Source organism: Jaculus jaculus, chromosome 6, assembly GCF_020740685.1.
Source record: "Jaculus jaculus isolate mJacJac1 chromosome 6, mJacJac1.mat.Y.cur, whole genome shotgun sequence".
Classification (NCBI taxonomy): Eukaryota; Metazoa; Chordata; class Mammalia; order Rodentia; family Dipodidae; genus Jaculus; species Jaculus jaculus.
This window is the reverse complement of record NC_059107.1, coordinates 85490613-85511821: the sequence shown is the minus strand read 5'-3', so window position 1 is coordinate 85511821 and position 21209 is coordinate 85490613. Positions and strand designations below refer to the sequence as shown.

General features: G+C 39.7%; 1 protein-coding gene across 4 annotated transcripts in view; it reads right to left on the bottom strand.

The window, feature by feature from the left end:
• Tmem117 (transmembrane protein 117) overlaps nt 1–21209 on the bottom strand; it is a 517186-nt gene that overhangs the window by 480681 nt on the left and 15296 nt on the right. Inside the window, exon 2 of one of the 4 annotated variants that reach the window (XM_045153095.1) lies at nt 9338–9425. The exons of 2 other annotated variants lie outside the window; for them this stretch is intronic. The gene's annotated coding sequence lies outside the window, so the exon portion shown is untranslated. Of the gene's footprint in view, nt 1–9337; nt 9426–12663; nt 12787–21209 lie in introns of those variants that run through there. One more of the 4 variants, XM_045153096.1, reaches the window with a different exon arrangement.

The following is a 21209-nucleotide window of genomic DNA, read 5'->3' as shown; positions in this document are numbered from 1 at the left end:
CAAAATTGACACAGGAAACAAAAGGGTAAGGAAGTATAAAGTTACAAGTACAGAGTCTGGCTTTAGACCATTTAAACTGCAATTGTGAATGAGTTTCCAACCATTAAAAATGGGTCAACCTGGTGGCACACACCTTTAATCCCAGCACTTGTGAGGCAGAGATAGGAGGATCACCATTAGTTTGAGGCTACCCTGAGACTACATAGTGAATTCCAGGTCAGCCTGGGCTAGAGTGAGACCCTACCTTGAAAAACAAAAACAAACAAACAAAAAACAATGGGTCAGCTGTTCTGCATTGGAACAATGGGAAAGATGCCTGAGGATGAAATCTGACCCATTGAAAGCTCATGTTAATGAGAATGCTAATTCTTTAAAAAGAAGGAATGCCGCAGGACTATCCTACTCCTCATGGCCAAGTTTTATTTTGTCATGAATTTACAAGTTTGGCTATGTTGCCTACCTGGTACAGATTTTGCAAGCATGAAAAATACAGAAAATAGAGTCATGAAACACAAATAATTCTGAAAGTAAAACAATGTAAAACAGCCCTATGACAGGTCATTATATGGGGCTATGAAGATGAACCAGGGGTTGCAGTGGAGATCCCAAGATTTTGGAAATGCAAGAACTGTGGTATTGCTGCCAAGGAAAGGTGCTTGCTCTGGCTCTTCCCAGAAAGCAAGTAACACAATGTACAGGCAGAACTAGGCCTTTTGGAGCCAGAGGATATCACTATCTCAGATGCCAGACATGGAGTTACAGAATTTGATATTTGCTCTCTATTTTTAATTTTTTTTTTTACAAGCAGAGAGCAATAGAAGAGAGACAGACAGAGAGACTGGGCATGCCAGGGCCTCATGCTGCTGTAAATGAACTCTAGATGCATGTGCCACTTTGTTATCTGGCTTTACATGGGTACCAGGAAATCAAACTCAGGTGATTAGCCTTTGTAGGAAAGCCTCTTAACCACTAAGCCATCTCTCCAGCCCTGCCCTGCTACACTTTATCTTTTATTGGTCAAGTCTTTCCTTGCTATGACTGCTTTTTGCAATGAGTATATTTACTCTGTGCCACTGTGTGTTGGAAGTATTTAACATGTGTTTTGATTTCACAGGTTCATAGTTAAGAGACTTTCTTAAATTTCAGAAGAGATCTCAGATTTTGAATGGCATTGGGATTGGTAAAGACTATAAGGACTTTTAAAGTTGGACTGAGTGTGTTTTACATTGTGAGATGGCCCTGAGTCTATGAGGGGCCAGGTGTAGAAAATGTTGGTTTCAATGTAAAATGTCCCCTATAGCCTCAAGCATTTGTGATTAGGCTTCCATCTTGGTCTCTGGCTGGTGAAATCTTTGTAAAGGGGAGCCTTGCTGGAGGAGATAGGTTGCTGAAAGTGAACCTTGGGGTTAATTAGTCCAACTTACTGTGTGTTCAGAGCCAGCTCACTCGGGCTGCTTTATCTCTCTAATATGGATAAAGTGAGCCAGTTTCCTCCACTATGATAAAGCTTCTCCTTTCAAAATGTAAAACTGAAATAAAGCCTTTCCCTCCATAAGCTGATTCTGGTTGGGTGTTTTGTCTCAGCAACAAAAAGGTAACTTAAGTAAATAAAGTCTTGATTGTCTCATTTGGTGAGAAAAGAAGAGCAGCTAAAAGTCTTCAGAACCATCCAAAGTAAACTATTTATCCAGAAGAATTTCTTTGTGGATAGGTTTTTATCTTTAATAATGAATTTAATTTATATAAATATGTAGCTAAACACATTATTTCTTCTTGTTGGTTTTGTTAAGCTATGCCTAGTAAGAAATTTGTCTCTTTTATGAGTTTTTTAATTGATTAACATAAACTAGAATTCTTTATATTTTCTACCTATTTGGGCCTATAGGGCTATTCCCTCTAAAATTCATAGCATGGATGATGTGTGCATTTTATCTTTGTCCCAGTATAAATTTCTAGTCATAATAATTTCACTAATATTTAGATCTGTTAATTTGCTTTGTTGGTTATCTTCTCATTATGATTCTTTTGTTGTGTTTTGGTTTGGTTTGAGACAGAGTCTCATGTATCCCAAGCTGGTCTTGAACTTATTGTGTAGCAAAGATAACCTTTAATTCCTGACCCTCTTTCCTCCTGAGTGCCAGGATACAGGCCTGTACCTCTATGCCTAGATTATGTGGTACTAGGGATCAAACCTGGGGCTTACTGCATGCTAAACAAGCACTTTACCAGATGAGCCACATCACCAGATCCTATTTCTGTTCGTGTATGCTCTTATTTTGCTTTTCCTCTTTTTGGCTCAATTTTCTTTTCTTTTTCTAACCCATAAAATGTGGTAACTTCTTAAAATTGAGGTGGGGAACTATTAAAGCTTTTCTGCTTTCCTAACATAAGCATTTAAAATATAAAAACTACACCTAAATACTGATTTTGGTACAACCCATCAATTTTGTTTTGTGCCATGATAACTCTAAAATATCCATAGCTTTGAACAATCAAGCTCCTTTCCTTCTTCCTCATAAGGTCTGTTGAAGGCTGTAGCCCAGATTGCCTTTCCTCTTTCCTTCAAGCTCACAGCCCAAAAAATAATTTGGAGCACTCCTGGTCACTAAATAAGAGAAAACTGAGCTGAGGGGCTCTTGAATTGGGTACTCTAACTCAAAAATGCCATACATGACTTCCGGTTAAGATGGCGGCGTAGGTACCACGCCAAAGCAGCTTAGGGGGGAAAAAGACCAAAAAAACTCAGCAAAATACACACTTTTACTAAAAAGTGAGGTGTATAGGAAATTGAGGCGGCAGCGGAGAAGTAGAAGAGTTATAGAGCATCCAGAGCCTGCACAGGCGGGAACAGGGGCTCCGGGGCAGCTCGGCCAACCGCCGCAGCCGCTGCGCGGCAGAAAGCCGCCGGACTCTCGGCTCGAGCCGCAGTAAAAGCCAGGTGCGGGACTTTCCCCTCACACCGCGCTCTCCGCAACTCGGGAAACGTGAGGGGAGAGCGGCAGCGAGCAACAGAGGGAGGAGCATACCGCGAAGTAGAAGCACACGTGGAACAGCGATACAACCAGAGCAGCCGCGGCTCCCTCCCCTCCCCCACCGCCTGAACCCAGCTCCAGCGAACACAGCAGTGGCCCGGGACCGGCCACGCCAACTTGGGCTGACAGCGGGACCCAAGCAGGAACAGAGTTCGGCAGCAACTTCAGCGGCTCCAGCACCGGTACCAGTGGCCCCAGCAGCAGCGGACCCAGGAGCGGCAGCGTGGCAGATCCCGCAGCAGCGGCTTCGGGGTGAGCAGCGGCGGTGGACAAGGCAGCGGCAGCTTCAGCAGCGGTGGTGGCTCCGGTGGTGGCAGCTACAACAGCAGCAGAGGCAGCAGCAGCGGCTCAGTTTGCCCCATAGGAAAAGCAAGTGCCCAGCTCCAGAAATCAGAACAGCAGCCCGACGACCCAGGCAGCAACTTGACTGAGACCACAATCACCCAAGGTAACTGGGATTGCACCAGGGAAGGGTCTCACTTGGTCACAAGCTGACTTGGATCCCTCAACAGACCAGAAATCTAAACCTCTTTGTTGATAGAGGATCTGGTCATTATAATAACTACTCTTGCATACATACTCGGGGCTGTTTTTGATTGAATGTGTACAGTGTTTAGTTAAATTTTAGAATCTACCTGTATTTTATTCCACTCAGCCTGCTTGAATACTCCTATAGCAGGGAAACTCAACCCCTAAGAACATCTTTGTAGATACTCTGAGAGTCTTAAGAGCCACACCTAATACCTTAAGGCCCTACCCTGAAAATATATTACATCAAATCAATTGATACAGCTAAGAATACACAGCTAGCTAGAAAATCCAAGCATTAACTTAATCCAGGATGCAAAAATATATACATTATAACACAAGAAACACTAAAAAGCAAGACGATATAAATCCACCTAAAAGTATTAATGCATCAGAAATGTCCTCCAGTGAGAAAGAGTTAGAGGAAATGCCTGAGAAAGAGTTCAAAAGAATAATTATAAATATGTTCAAAGAGGTCAAAGAACACATGAAAACAATCAAAGAAGAAATCAAAGAGGAAATCAAAGGAATCAAAGAAGAGGCAGGACACCAATTTAATGAAATAAAGAAGGCAATACAAGACATAAATAGGAAATAGAAATAATAAAGAAAAACCAGTCAGAATTACTAGCAATGAAGAACACAGTTAATGAAATAAAAAACTCTGTAGAAAATCTCACCAGTAGGATGGATGAGGGAGAGGACAGAATATCTAAGCTAGAAGACCAGGTGGCAGACCTAATGCAGTCCAACAAAGAGAAAGACAAACTTATAGAAAAGTATGAGTGGGAATTTCAAGATATTCGGGACACTATGAAAAGATCCAATATAAGAATTCAGGGCATAGTAGAAGGAGAAGAACTCCACTCCAGAGGCATAGTAGGCATCTTCAACAAAATCATAGAGGAAAATTTCCCCCAAATTGGGAAAGAGGTGCCAATACAGATACAGGAAGCCTTTAGAACCCCAGCCAGACAAAACCCAGAAAGAACCTCTCCTCGCCACATTATACTCAAACTTCCAAACACACAAACCAAAGAAAAAATATTGAAAGCAGTTAGAGAGAAAAATCAAGTTACCTACAAAAGCAAGCACATCAGGATGACAGCAGATTATTCAACACAAACTTTTAAAGCCAGAAGGGCTTGGAGTGATATATTCCAAGTTCTGAAAGATAACAACTGTCAACCAAGGTTACTTTATCCTGCAAAGTTATCCATTCAAATAGATGGAGAAATAAAGACATTCCATGACAAAAGCAGGTTAAAGGAGTATTTGAAGACAAAACCAGCTCTACAGAAAATACTTGATAGAATCCTCCATGCTGAACAAAAGGAAAAGCACACATATAAGGAACCTAGAAAAAACAAGCTATACTCAAATACCAGTTAACAGAAGAGAGCACAGGTAGAACAAGTAACACACACACACACACACAAATGGCAAACATAAATACACACCTTTCAATAATATCTCTTAATATCAACGGTCTCAATGCCCCAACGAAAAGACATAGATTTGCAGACTGGGTTAAAAAGCAGGATCCTACAATTTGTTGTCTCCAAGAAACTCACCTTTCTACAAAGGATAGACATTATCTTAGGGTGAAAGGTTGGAAGACGGTGTTTCAAGCAAATGGGCCTAGGAAACAAGCAGGGGTTGCTATCCTAATATCAGACAGGGTAGACTTTAGTCCGACGTTAGTCAAGAAAGATAAGGAAGGTCACTTTATATTGATTAAGGGCACACTCCAACAGGAGGACATTACAATCCTAAACATATATGCACCTAACATGGGGGCTCCCAAATTCGTCAAACAAACACTATTAGAACTAAGGTCACAGATAACACCGAACACAGTGGTGGTGGGTGACTTTAACACCCCACTCTCATCAATTGACAGGTCATCCAGGGAAAGAATAAACAGAGAGGCATCTGGACTAAATGAGGTCATAGAAGGAATGGACCTAACAGATATATACAGGACATTTCATCCAAAGGCTGCAGAATATACATTCTTTTCAGCAGCACATGGAACATTCTCTAAAATAGACCATATATTAGGACACACAGCAAATCTTAACAAATTCAAGAAAATTGAAATAATTCCTTGCATTCTATCTGACCACAATGGAATTAAACTACAAATCAGTAGCAAGAAAGGCTATAGAGCATACACAAAATCATGGAAACTAAACAATACACTACTAAATGATGAGTGGGTCAATGAAGAAATCAAAAAGGAAATCAAAAAATTTATTGAGTCAAATGATAATGAGAACACAACATACCAAAATCTCTGGGACACAATGAAGGCAGTTCTAAGAGGTAAATTTATAGCCTTAAGTGTCTATATTAAGAAATTAGAAAGGTCGCAAGTAAACGACCTAATGCTTCGCCTTAAAGCTTTGGAAAAAGAAGAACAAGGCAAACCAAAAAGTAGTAGACGGGAAGAAATAATAAAGATTAGGGCAGAAATTAATGAAATAGAAACAAAAAGAACAATCCAAAGAATTAATGAAACAAAGAGTTGGTTCTTTGAAAGGATAAACAAGATTGATAAACCCTTAGCAAATCTGACCAAAAGAAAGAGAGAAGAGACACAAATTAATAAAATCAGAGATGAACAAGGTAACATCACAACAGATTCCAGAGAAATTCAAAAAATTATAGGGACATACTATAAAAGCATATACTCCACAAAGTATGAAAATCTGAAAGAAATGGATGATTTCCTTGATCTATATGACCTACCTAAATTAAATCAAAATGAGATTAATCACTTAAATAGACCTATAACAAACATGGAGATCCGAGCAGTTATCAATAATCTCCCAACTAAAAAAAGCCCAGGCCCAAATGGATTCACTGCTGAATTTTACCAGACTTTTAAGGAAGAGCTAACACCATTGCTTCTCAAGCTTTTCCAGGAAATAGAAAAAGAAGGAATTCTACCAAACTCCTTCTATGAGGCCAGCATCACCCTGATACCAAAACCAGGCAAAGATAGAACAAAAAAAGAAAATTACAGACCAATCTCCCTCATGAACATAGATGCAAAAATTCTCAACAAAATATTGGCAAACAGAATACAAGAGTATATCAAAAAGATCATTCACCCGGACCAAGTAGGCTTTATCCCAGAGATGCACGGATGGTTCAACATACGTAAATCTATAAATGTAATACATTACATAAACGGATTGAAGGACAAAAATCACATGATCATCTCATTAGATGCAGAGAAAGCATTTGACAAAATCCAACATCCCTTCATGATAAAAGTCCTACAGAGACTGGGAATAGAAGGAACATATCTCAATATAATAAAGGCTATTTATGACAAGCCTACAGCCAACATATTACTAAATGGGGAAAAACTGGAAGCTTTTCCACTAAAATCAGGAACAAGACAAGGGTGTCCACTGTCCCCACTTCTATTTAATATAGTTTTGGAAGTCTTAGCCATAGCAATAAGGCAAGAGACACACATAAAAGGGATACAAATTGGAAAGGAAGAAATCAAGTTATCATCATTTGCAGATGACATGATTCTATATATAAAGGACCCTAGAGACTCTACTAGCAAGCTGTTAGAGCTGATCAAAACCTACAGCAATGTAGCAGGATACAAAATAAATACACAGAAATCAGTAGCCTTCGTATATGCTAACAACAAACACACAGAGGATGAAATCAGAGAATCACTCCCATTCACAATTGCATCAAAAAAAATAAAATACCTTGGAATAAACCTAACCAAGGAAGTAAAGAATCTATACAATGAGAACTTTAAAACACTCAAGCGAGAAATTGCAGAAGACACTAGAAAGTGGAGAAACATCCCTTGTTCCTGGCTTGGAAGAATCAATATCGTGAAAATGGCAATCTTACCAAAAGCAATCTACACATTTAATGCAATCCCTATCAAAATTCCAAAGGCTTTCTTCATGGAAATAGAAAAAACAATCCAAAAATTCATTTGGAATCACAAAAAACCTCGAATATCTAAAATAATACTGAGCAACAAAAAAGAGGCTGGTGGTATCACCATACCTGATTTTAACCTATATTACAGAGCCATAGTAACAAAAACAGCATGGTACTGGCACAAAAACAGACATGTAGATCAGTGGAACAGAATAGAGGACCCAGATGTAAGCCCAAGTAGCTATAGCCACCTGATATTCGATAAAAATGCCAAAAATACTCATTGGAGAAGAGACAGCCTCTTCAGCAAATGGTGTTTTGAAAACTGGATAAATATCTGCAGAAGGATGAAAATAGATTCTTCTCTCTCGCCATGCACAAGAATTAAGTCCAAATGGATTAAAGACCTTAACATCAGACCGGAATCTTTGAAACTGCTAGAGGAAAAAGTAGGGGAAACCCTTCAACATATTGGTCTTGGCAAAGACTTTCTGAATACAACCCCAATTGCTCAGGCAATAAAACCACAGATTAACCACTGGGACCTAATGAAATTACAAAGATTTTGCACCGCAAAGGACACAGTGAAAAAAGCAAAGAGGCAACCTACAGAATGGGAAAAAATCTTCGCCAGCTATATATGTCTGATAGAGGATTAATATCTAGGATATACAAAGAACTCAAAAAGTTAACTAATAAGGAATCAAACAAGCCAATCAAAAATGGGCTAAGGAGCTAAATAGAGAGTTCTCAAAGGAAGAAATACGAATGGCATATAAGCATCTAAAAAAATGTTCTACATCACTAGTCATCAGGGAAATGCAGATTAAAACTACATTGAGATTCCATCTCACTCCTGTCAGATTGGCCACCATCATGAAAACAAATGATCATAAATGTTGGCGGGGATGTGGAAAAAAAGGAACCCTTCTGCACTGCTGGTGGGAATGCAATCTGGTCCAGCCATTGTGGAAAACAGTGTGGAGGTTCCTAAAGCAGCTAGAGATTGATCTACCATATGACCCAGCTATAGCACTCCTAGGCATATATCCAAAGGACTCATCTCATTTCCTTAGAAGCACATGCTTAACCATGTTTATTGCTGCTCAATTTATAATAGCTGGGAAATGGAACCAGCCTAGATGTCCCTCAACAGATGAGTGGATAATGAAGATGTGTTACATTTATACAATGGAGTTCTACTCAGCGGTAAAGAAAAATGAAGTTATGAAATTTGCAGAAAAATGGATGGACCTGGAAAGTATTATACTAAGTCAGGTAACCCAGGCCCAGAAAGCCAAGCGCCACATGTTCTCTCTCATATGGGGATCCTAGCTACAGATGACTGGGCTTCTGTGTGAGAATGAAAATACTTAGTAGCAGAGGCCAGTAAGTTGAAAAGGAGACATAAAGGGTGGAGAAAGGAAGGGAGGAGGATACTTAATAGGTTGATATTGTATATATGTAATTACAATGATTGTAATGGGGAGGTAATATGATTGAGAATGGAATTTCAAACGGGAAAGTGTGGGGGTGGGGAGGGAGGGAATTACCATGGGATATATTTTATAATCATGGAAAATGTTAATAAAAATTAAAAAAAAAAGGAGACATAAAGGGAAGAGAAAGGAAGGGAGAGTACTTAATAGGTTGATATTGTATGTATGTAAGTACAATGATTGTTCAGGGGAGGTAATATGATGGAGAATGGAATTTCAAAGGAGAAAGTGTGGTGGGGGAGGGAGGGAATTAACACAGGATTTTTTTATAATCATGGAAAATGCTAATAAAAATTTTAAAAAGTTTTTAAAAACAAACAAACAAACAAAAAAAATGCCATACATTACCCCAGCTCTCACATAGCCAGCCAGAATACAACCACACATCAACAGGGTGAAGCCGACCAGACGTGCATGGCCCACCAGAATACCCCACCTAAAAGAACAAGAAGCTTGAGTGTTACCAGTTATTGCTGCATCCCTAGTGACTAGAACTGAGCCTCCCATATTAACAAGTGTTGTAAAAGTACTTCTTGAATGAATGTAAACACATCTTTTATTTAGCTTCCTTGTATATCTAAGACTAACATATGCCTAGACTTGCTAAAGCACTGCATCTTAAAGACCCTCCCAAATCCACTGCTGACAGTTTTCACTGGAGGCAGAGTAAAAATATTCTTCTTCATCTGTTTGATCTGTCAGCTAAAATTCAGCTGCTAAGTAAATGTTCTGTCCTCATTTAAACATGGATTGGGTAAGCACTTGTGTTTACAAAACTCAGTGATCTGTTTAGGCTGTAAATAGAAGCAGGAGAGCAACCTAGAAATAGATGGAGGGGGTCTTTTGTATGCACCTCCATTCAGAGACTTATGGCTGGGGCTTACGTGGGAAATAGCTTGGAGAGGACTTTAGCCCCACCTCTACAATCCCCGCTTCATATGGACAGAACATATGTTTATCCCAAGAAAAACTTTTCTTACTCTGAGAGCCACGACTTTAAAGGACAATTTCAACTGTCCCCACAACTGCTGTCTCCAGAATGATCCTGCCACTTCCACTGTTCCTGATACCATTACAGAGCCTGCACTGCTTCTACTGTGGGCAGGGCTGGAGCTAGGTGTATAGAGAAAACACTCCTAAGGAGCATCTAAACTATATAAAACAAGGCTTTCTCCAAGTACTTTGGAGGTAGAGGAAAAGGATGACAAGTTCAAGGCCAACTTTTCCCATACAGTTTAAGGCTACCCCGGGCTGCATAATGAGAGGAGGAGGAGGACATAATACAGAAGACAGAAGGAGGAGAGGGAGAAAGAGGAAGAAGAGGAGGAGCAGCAGAAACAGTAGCTTTCTTTATTGCCCGATCCCAGTGGGGGGAGGAAGGTGGTACAAGGACCCTCATGCAGAGTACAGAAATGCCAGGATGAAAGTCACTGATTGGGAATTATATCAGAGACAGAGCTCCAGGGCTTCTCTAAAACACCAATGTTAGACATATTATATTTAAATTAAAATGTGAATAAGTTAGACACATGTGTTTGTTTACTAGTGATCCCTTTTCCCTTTAGAGGAAACAGTTGTATAAGGAAATCCTCTGACCTTACACTCCTACGTCACCCCAACTTCTCCTCCTCTTTCCCCTTACTCTGCATCAGCTTGTCCTCTTTTAAAAATATTTCTATTTAGCCAATCATGGTTGCACATGCCTTTAATCCCAGCACTTGGGAGACAGAGGTAGGAGGATCACTGTGAGTTAAAGGCCACCCTGGGACTACATAGTGAATTTCAGGTCAGCCTGGTCTACAGTGAGACCCTACCTCGAAAAACAAACAAAAAATCTATTTATTTATTTGCAAGGAGAAAGAGACCAGAATGGGCACACTATAGCCTCTTGGCTATGCAAACAAACTCCAGACACATGCACCACTTTGTGCATCTGGCTTTACATGGGTGTTGGAAAATCAAACCCAGTCTAGGTTTTGCAAGCAAGAAGCTTTAACCACTGAGAAATCTCTTTAGTCACTGTCGTCTTTTAAAAATAGATTTTGCTATAATTTGTGTTTACAAAACTTAAAACTCAGTGTTGGAGAAGAATTAGTAATCTACTTAGGGTAGAAGGCACAGCAGGAAAGCCACCTAGAAATCCTGTAGCAGACAGCTTCAGGTTCACTGAGATGAACTTCCAGACCAGGCACAGTTATGGAAAAAGGGATTTATTGAAGCTTACAGATCCAGAGGAAGGTCCATAATGTCAGAAGAAGCTGGCCTGTTTTCACAGGACCAGACAGAGAGAGAGAAACACAAGCCTAAAAGTCAAAAGCCATACAGCACAGCACACTTCAGGAACTCCAGCTAGGCACACTTTGCATATCTTTTGATTGATATCTCAAACCCACCACCACACCTTAAGATCCGCCCAGTGAAACTGCCTCCAGCCAGGTGGCTACAGATGCAAACTACAAACTAATAAAACACTGAATATATTGAGGGTCATCTATTCAAACTACCACAAATCCCTTCCTGTGGCTTCTGCTTGACCATCCCTGTCTTTATGGGATGTTTTCTCCCAGAAAGAGATCCAGTCTGCTTCTTCATCTTCCTCGTTGGGTGTTTACACAAATGCCATCTTATTAGACAGGAAATCTGCACAGACCCTACTGCTTGCTTCCTGACCATAGCATTTACTGCCCTTGAAGTACAGATGAGGGCTTACTTGTTTCTTCATTGAATGTCTTTTCTCACTACAATCCACGTAAAACCAGAACTGGGACTTGGTTTTGTACAATTCTTCAAGCCTAGAAAATGTTCAGTATTTATTGAATGAACAAAAAAGCAGGATCTATATTTAAGACTCTTGCATTTCACAAAAGATTTGAGACAATCGCATAAACACGTTCAAAACAATGAACAAGTTCAGACAGATACTAAGCTTCCTGGAAGAAACTCAATGTGACATTAATGCCTTCACATCTTTCTCACTCACTTATTAGTACATATTTATGTTCTAACACTCCTTTCTCCTCCATGCCGTCCCCACTGGTGCCAGCTCTAAGGGAGCTTTGAGCTCTGAGGTCAGGTGTATCCTGGAACTGCAGCTCACCTTGCTGCCTCACAGCCAAGTAACTAATTCTACATTAACCTCCCCATAATACCATTGTGATCATGCCAGCCTTGGGATCAAAGACTTCCAACTTTCTTTTTGATTTCTTGTATCTCAGGGTATTTTTCCCCCACAAAAAGCTTATATAACTTTTTAACTTAAAATGGTAAGAATGAGTGATGTGCTTATGGCTTCCTAATATATTAGGATACATTTTAAGCTCCTGAATTTGGATGTCAAGAGCCTCCAAATTTTTTCCTGAAGCTCCATTTCCTGTGCCCCATCTACCCAAACATGCTGACCTGAGATGCTGCCTTGTTCACTCACTATCCCAAACCACTTTGTCTTTTCCTTCCCCATGGTTGCGTTTGCCATCTCTCCCACCTGAATCTCTCCCTTCAATGGATTTTCTGCTGGTGCAGCACTGTTCAGATTCAGACCTGGTAATTAGAGATAACACTCAGAGACTTCATTGAAGATGCTTAGGCATGGCTGAAGACATAACAAGGACCATCTTGCCAAACACATTCACTCTGAGAGTAGATGGCACCCACAAACTCGTGCTGAACTACAGAACCTTATCTGAGTATTTATGGCAGGAATGATCCCTCGTCTTTTCAGAACAGACGGTCCCTTCCTCTGCTGTGGCAGCTGTCCTGTGCGGGTGTTGCGGTGACGCTGCAGCTCTGCATCTGATACCGAAGCCCCATTTAAATACACTTGTGTGGCTACTCTGCCACACTGTCGCCTCCTGAAAGAATAAGCTAGGAAGGATATAAGATGAAGCAACAAGAACCATTAACTTGCTCAGACTACTAAAAGGCAAGTTCAAACTAACATTCTCAGTCCATGTGTCCACTCTTTAACTGGTTTATCCTGGCACATCCTCAAGGGCACAGAGAGTACAGGAAATATTCACTAGAAAAGGAAAATCCTGACATGTCATCACATTCCTCTTAAGCTACAGGGAAGAAACACAGTCCAGCCAAGAATGTTAGGTTACCACTGGTTTCACAAGCCAGAGGCTTAGTCTAGTGTTGAGTTTTCTGGGCTCAGCAGTAATGATAGACTTTGTCCTAAAACAATGTAAACATCTTGCGGAGTCAAACAAATGACTTTCTTAAATCAAAAGGAAGGGCTGGTCAGGTGAGGCAGCAGACAGTTAGAAAAATCCCTGGACACAATGTGGGGCAAAGCAGTAGGAAGTGGCCTAGCACAGCCCAGCCTAGAGTCAGGTGAGGCCGGCGGCTGCCAGTTGGCCATCTGGGATGCCTGAAAAGGCACCTGCCTGGAAGTCAGACTTGAGTTTATATTCCAATTTTCTGCTGGCTGTTGTGGTGACCTTGGAGCCAAGCAAATTAACCCTGCACATTGCAATGCACACATCTACAACTCTGGGTCATGGTCACAAGAATCAGTGAAAAATGAATGAAATGCCTCACCCACCATCCATTCTCAGGAGAAGAAGATCTGGTGTCAAGGCATGACTGCAGAACACAGAAGCTTCCCTTGGGAGAAACCCCTTATTCCAGTCTGACCCTAAACTGTGTCTCTTTCCATCCAGAACCCCACCAAGCAACATAGTCCCATATCAAAACATACCCTCTTACCTACCAGCCATCTTAAAAAAGGGACCAAGACCTCCAAACTATGCCACTACTAACATCCTTCTTAGTCCATTGCACCTTCTAAGATACATACTATTTTAACTCCATGAAAGTATCTTCCAGAAATTATGCTAGTTATAAGAATTATTTAAAAGGGGGATGAAGAGATTGTTCAGTGGTTAAAGGTGCTTGCTTACAAAGCCTAACATCCCTGGTATGATTCCACAGTACATATATAATACCAGATGTACAAAGTGGTGCATGTGTCTGGAGTTCATTTGTAAGAGGCCCTGGCATGCCCATTATCTCTCTCTTCTCTCTCTCTCCCCTCCCCCTTCCCATCTCTTGGTCTCTCTCCCTCTCTCTCTCTCTCTCTCTGTGTGTGTGTGTATGTGTGTGTGTGTGTGTGTGTGCGTGTGTGTGTGTGTGTGTGTGTGTGTGTGTGTGTGTCTGCCTTTTTCTCTCCAGAAGAAATGTCACTATTCTCCAAAACTGCATTCTTCTTCATTCTTTACCCTATTATTGGAGCAAATAAGCAAGCAAAACCCGCTAGTAATGTGGTTTTAAAACACCAAATAGGGCTGGAGAGATGCCTTAGTGGTTAAGGCATTTGCCAGCAAAGCCAAAGGACCCGGGTTCAATTCCCCAGGACCCACGTTATCCAGGTGCACAGGGGCACACTCATCTGGATTTCCTTTGCAGTAGCTGGAGACCCTGGCACACTCATTCTCCTTCTCTCTCTCCCTCCCTCCCTCCCTCCCTCTCCCTCTTTCTATGTCAAATAAATAAGTAAATACAAAAATTTTTAAGTGCATCAAATAGCTAAGGAGATGGCTCAGTAGTTAAAGAAACTTGCTTATTTTTAAAAAAATCAAATAAGTACTCTTTTTTTCTAATGTTGCTGCACATTAGCCAATCAACTGCCAAGTTCTAATCTAGTTATATCTCTCTAAGAGTGAGCTGGTGTTCTCTGCACTGTGGGTATGTGGGTTGAACTGCCTGCTACAATCTCATGTGCTAGCTGCCTTCATAAGAAACTCCTACCATCAGCTCCCATCTATGGGAAATGAGAAAAGGAGATAGAGGCAATAATTGTACATAGAAAGAAAGGGTCCCTTGGTCTTGAGTGACTCACCTGTGTCAAGTTTAGTGGAAAGTACCTAGAAAGACACCATGGTTGATAATTGTAATTATTATTATATAATTATAATGTTGTAACCAGAGTTAGTTTATGAAGTCCTTGTATTGTTGTACAGAGGGTATATCCTGTGTCCTATGGAAAGTGGAGCACCCACACAATTCTAGTGCACTGAAGGCTGCAACTGAGCACCCTTTAGTGTTAATGGATGTGCGGCTGACTGCTCTGCAAACTAATGAAGGTGCTCGATAAGGAAGAATGGGGGGGATGGGCTGTGGACTATGATTTCCAGTGTCACCCCCTTCTACCACCACTCTCTGAGAAAAGAACATTAGGGTAATAGAATAGGCTTTTTGAAAAGGGCTACAAATTTCAGTGAGTCTTTCTGCAGTACTGGTCATTGAACCCAGGGCTTACACATGCTATCCAAGTGCTCTACTAGTGAGCTACTCCACCACCTCAATAGCTCCTATACACTTAATGTCCCTAAGAAAAGTTATATTCTTTGGGGAATTTCAAAAATCATCAAATAGCAATATATATATTAGTTTTTTAGTTTTCTGAGGTAGGGTCTCACTGTAGCTCAGGCTGACCTGGAATTCACTATGTAGTCTCAGGATGGCCTGGAACTCATGGCAATCCTCCTACCTCTGCCTCCCAAGTGCTGGGATTAAAGGCATGCACCACCATACCCAGCTTTAAATAGCAATATTTTTAAATTTAACTTTCTTAACCTGCCTCATATAGGTTTATCTATTTATCTCATATATTTATATTGATTCTACATCTACATTTCTATACATATAAGTGTTGCTTTTTTCTTTAGGCAAGAAGGCTATTACCAGCTTTGAAATAACACTTTTCTCTATCGTGAATGCTTTGATAAGTGCTGGATCTAAAATTACATACTCTGTGATTAGTAATTGAGTATTGACAATTCATAAACTGACAAAATGAAGATATTATTCCTCTGGACAGATTGGCAGAGAATGAAGATGGTGATAAAAATTAAATATTCAGTTTAAGTGTAGAATACTTTATATATTATTTTGAGATGCCGAAAGTTTAAAACTATAAATAGTCTAAGTAACATTTGGCTACATAAATGGCATTGGATCAAATAATTATTCTAAAAGAAAATATTTACCATCTTGGGTAATACAATACCCAGAATAATCAATCATTGATGCTTATGCTGAGTGGCCATGAATGTACCTCTTCTAAAGGTACTGTCAAATGCTATTATAAACCAAAGGATCATTTAGACCAGTCAGCTCTCAGATTACCAATGGAAACAATTCCATGCCCATACCTTATACTGAAATACTAGCACTTCTGTCCAAAATATGTGATTCTGCATATTGTGATAGTCCTGGATCACTGTGACTCTCTTGCCCACATTTTTTTTTTGGTAGGGCCAAGAATTGAACCCATGACCTCACATATGCTAGGCAAGCACTCTATCACTAAGCTATGTTCCCAGCTCTTGCCCACATTGTCTAGGATGTCTGAAATTAGGCTGTGCTGGAGAGATGGCTCAGCAGTTAAAGATCCTAGCGTGCAAAGCCTGACAGCTTAGATTCAATTCCCCTGTGAGCAGGTGGACATACTGGTGCATGCATCTGGATTTTGTTTTCAGAGGCAAGAGGCTCTGGCATATCCATATTCTCATTCTCATTCTCTCTCTCTCTCTCTCTCTCTCTCTCTCTCTCTCTCTCTCTCTCTCTCTCCCCTTGTAAATAAGTAAAATATTTTTTTAAATAAGGTCATATATTCTCAAAATACAAGAAAACAGTTTCAAAGTAAACTTAAAACTAACACAATAAGAAACAAACAGGAATTTAGCATTATTAAATTCAGTAAATAACAAAATATTGTTGCATTACTATTCTACAGGATATATCTTTTTATCACAATATACAAGAAAAAATTAGAATTTATCTTCCCAAATCTCATGACACTTTAAAACTACTTCCCCTACCAAGAAAAATTCCTAGTTCAAACTAAAACATATATAGATAGAAATAAAATAGTAAGGTCCTTAATAGTTTCATATATATGTATATAATAAAACATGCTACCATCATGCCTTCATCTATGATAGCTATCTTTTCCTCAGTATTTTAGCCAGCTAGAAATCATTCTGTTTTTATCATAGCTTCACACAAAAGAATCACGATGTTTTGTGTAGCTGGATATCTTGGAGGGGAGAGCCAAAGATATATATGGAAACCTTACTGTAATCAATTACAGGTCCACAGTCCAGTTTCTTCAACTCCAAAATCCAAAACTCTGATGTTTATAATTAACATGTTGGAAGATGGAACCAAATCTGAGTCTTTTGGCTGCAAAACTAAGCTCAACTAATTTGAGGGCTGTTTTCAATCTTTTTTTTTTTTCACTTCATGTGAATATCTACAGAAATAGATATTCAGCTACAGAAATATTAGTATGTTTTACAATGGGTATGTAGCAAGGTGAACTGCTAAATATAGAAACACAGCTGACTTTGTAATTTAGGATAAAAATGGTGGGACTACTTTAAGCTTATCAAGACATATTGTGCACTATTTTGAGCACTAGTCATGACAACTGGGCTATCACCATAATCCACTTATCTTTCTAACAGGATCCTCCTCTCCCCTCTCTTCCTCTTCTCCTTTCCCTTGTTTCCTCTTCTTACTCCTCTCCTCTCAAATAAGATAATAAAATTTCCAGGCATCCCACCTAATCCTCCCCAATACATTTCCATTCATCTTTACTATTACCTCCTCATAGTCCATAGTTGTGAAAACTTCACAAGGTCTCACATACTCACATCCTGCTTCAATTCCCATTAGTCTACCCCTAACACACACTAGCCTGAACAGCTCAACCCTGAATCATGCGAATGGCTCCTAAAGTACTGTTGTATTCTCTCACTCCCTATTCTCCCCTTTCCAATGCCACTTAGATTCTGCTCCAAGATTAATCATGTCACCATATCATATTTGAGGGTTGGGAAGATTTTTCAAGGTAAAGTCTCATTCTAGCCCAAGCTGAAAGGCACTCACTCTGTAGTCCCAGGATAGCCTGGAACTCAAGGAGAACCTCCTACTCCTGCCTCCCTAGTGCCTGGATTAAAGGCATGTACCACCACAACTGACTTCATATCACATTTTGTTCTAAACCTTTCCAAAATGCAAAGACTGTAATGGAGAGATGAAGTCCAAAGTTAGGAGCCTGTCATTATCCTTTCACTGCTTCTTCTGTTCTTTCTTAACAAAAGCCTATCAGAGCCTCAGTCCACATAGGCTTTAAGTTTTTTCCCCCATTCCAAAAATACAAAAACAAGTTATCCTAGTCTCCTTTCCCACACCATCTACCCCAAGACCTGACCTTTGTGATAAGCTTGGCACCAGTTCTATTTTAAGCCCATCATGCTTTAAACTCAGTTGAAATCTCATGTAAGCAGCAAAGTTTTCCTTCACCTCCCTTGCCCACTGTGCCCTCCCTCGAATTCCCACAGCTCTCAGTGTATACTATTTATTTGATATTTGACATGCACTTCCTTTTATTGTCAGAGTATTTAATTTTTCATGCCTATGAATCTTGTCTCTTTAACCATATTTTAAACTCCTACACTCATATTTTATGAATGTGCAAATGAATACCTTTCTATAACTCACAGTGGGAAGGCAACATTGGCAAAGTCAACTTGGGAAAGATGAAGAAACCTTAATGTATTAATTCAAATTTACCAAATACCATTTGTACTAGTATTGTTTAGGCACTGAGTATTTAGTGGTAAACAACATGAACATAATCTTTGATCTCATAGGACGTATGGTATAGCTGAAAAATCAGACATAAATGACATAGTTATATAAATAATGAAATGCATGAAGGCATGTTGGAGATATGAAAAATGTACAGACCTAGAAAGAATCATGTTCAGATGATATGCCAGGCAACTCTTTCTAAGGTGGCCTGTCTAACACCTGCTGTCCAGTTCCAGCTGGTCCTAACAATAAATACACAGAGCATTCTTGGAGACAGACAGCTCTTTCATGTGGCATTAACCTGACAATATGCTAAAAGGACAGTGTCATTATATAACTGACAGAGGCTCTCTACATGTGTCAGAAAACAAAGGTTTAAGATGGAAGACACATAGCAGGAGAGGGGCCCTGTGTTTGGCAAATTCATTGTTGCAATACTGACGCCCTGGATCCATCCCTGATGAAGTTACTTAGTCAGAAGGTTTGGGCTGTCTTTGCTGTGCCCTTCATAGAAGTACTCTTCTGGAATACAACAACACAAAGTTGCTTTTATGCTTAAAAGTTATATTTGGTCCTCTTAAAGTGTGCTTTAAGACTGAAAACTATGAAATCCATTTATACAGCTGTCATTATACCATTCAACACTTCCTGTACAGAGCAAAAGGAAAAAAATTGTTAAAATTTAGGATAAGGCAGTTCTAAAAATTACTGCATTAAAAATTTCCTTATGGATGTTGAAATTTTCATCATTGCTAACAACCACAAGGAGGCAAGGTCTTATATTTTCTTTTATCCCCAAGCTTCAAGGGAACTAAAATTCAAGAAAAATAACGAAATTCATGAAATCAATACATATGTCCTCTTTATATGGTCCTCACCCTATGGTATTAGGGAAATACACTGTTGAAAGTAACTTAAATTTATTTTTGGAAGAAAAATAGCTGTAATAAGCTAAATAAATTCAATTCTCTCCTGCATATATGTTTTACCACCCAAATAATAATTATAGATTTTTTTGTCCATGAATTGAGAAAAATGCCAGAACATATTACTTAAAAATATTTTTTTAGCCGGGCGTGGTGGCGCACGCCTTTAATCCCAGCACTTGGGAGGCAGAGGTAGGAGGATCGCTGTGAGTTCAAGGCCACCCTGAGACTCCATAGTGAATTCCAGGTCAGCCTGGGCTAGAGTGAGACCCTACCTCGAAAAAACCAAAAAAAAAAAAATAAAATAAAATAAAAATATTTTTTTATTTTAAAAAACAAGGCCAAGCTTATTCAAGCAAACAGACAGGACACTGGAAGTGTATAAACAGATGTTTCAACAAAATCTGTTTTTCATAAAACTTAATATTTAGATTTGATTTTAAAACTAGAGAAATTATCCTCAGTGTATCAATTCTGATTTTTATTTATGTTTTTAAAATATGCTGCTACTGCTGGCATAGTGCATGCCTATAATCCCAGAACATTGGAAGCTGAGGCAGGAGGATCAGAAGGTCAAGGCTAGCCTGGACTACAAAGCAAGACCCTGTCTCAAAATAAACAAAAATCATGTTGCTTCCTAAATAGCCATAAAATTGTAATTGTAATAGTGTGACTCACAGACAAATAGATACCCAAAGAACTGAATGAAATCATTGCTCACAATGTGCTAGGAAGACAGCTCAGTTGCTAAAGTACTTGCCTTGCAAATATGTGGACCTGAATTCAATTGCCAGAACCCACATAAAAACGCCTGACATGGTGGTATGTGCTTATAATCTCAGTGCTGAGGGGAAGTGGTGACAGGTGAGTTTCTAGAGTTTGCTCATCAGTAACTATATCCTACTTGGTGAACTCCAGGCCACTGAGAAGTAAAGAAGTGGGTCTTCCATGCTACACAACTAGCCAGTCAGGTGAGATATGCCCACAGGTATAATAAGTTATGTTGTATGACTGTTATGTGCATAAAAAAATGAGTTTCCATCCTGGAAAAATAAAAACAGAGCCAGGGAGATGGGGTTAATAGCACTTACTGAATGAACATGAAGACCCAAGTTCAATCCCCAGAAGCCACACATGTGGGTAGCCCCAACCCTGAGTAGGGCACAGATGGGATTTCTGGGATGTACTGGTCAACCAGTCTAACTGAAAAGTGGGCAAGTTTCAGATTCCATGAGAAATTCTCAGAGGTATAAAGAAGAAAAGCAATACAGAAGGATAACCAATACTTCTCTGGCCTTCGCACACTTGTGTGTCCATGCGCACACATCTGCAAACACACACATGCATATATATATATATGTACCACACATACAACACACACACTGCACACCACAAACACTACAACAAACACACACAAAAAGTAAAATACAATAGAATAATACAACAAGGGATGGAAAGATTGCTCAGTGGTTAAGGTGCTTGTTTGCAAAGCCTAAGGACACAGGTTCAATTTCCCAAGACCCATATAAGCCAGATGCACAAGGTGACACATACATCTGGAGTTTGTTTGCAGTGGCTAGAGGCCCTGGTGTGTCCATTCTCTCTCTACTCTATCTGCCTATTTCTCTCTCTCTCTCTCTCTCAAATAAATAAATAGAATAGAGTATTTTAAGTGTTTTAGAAAGAATAAT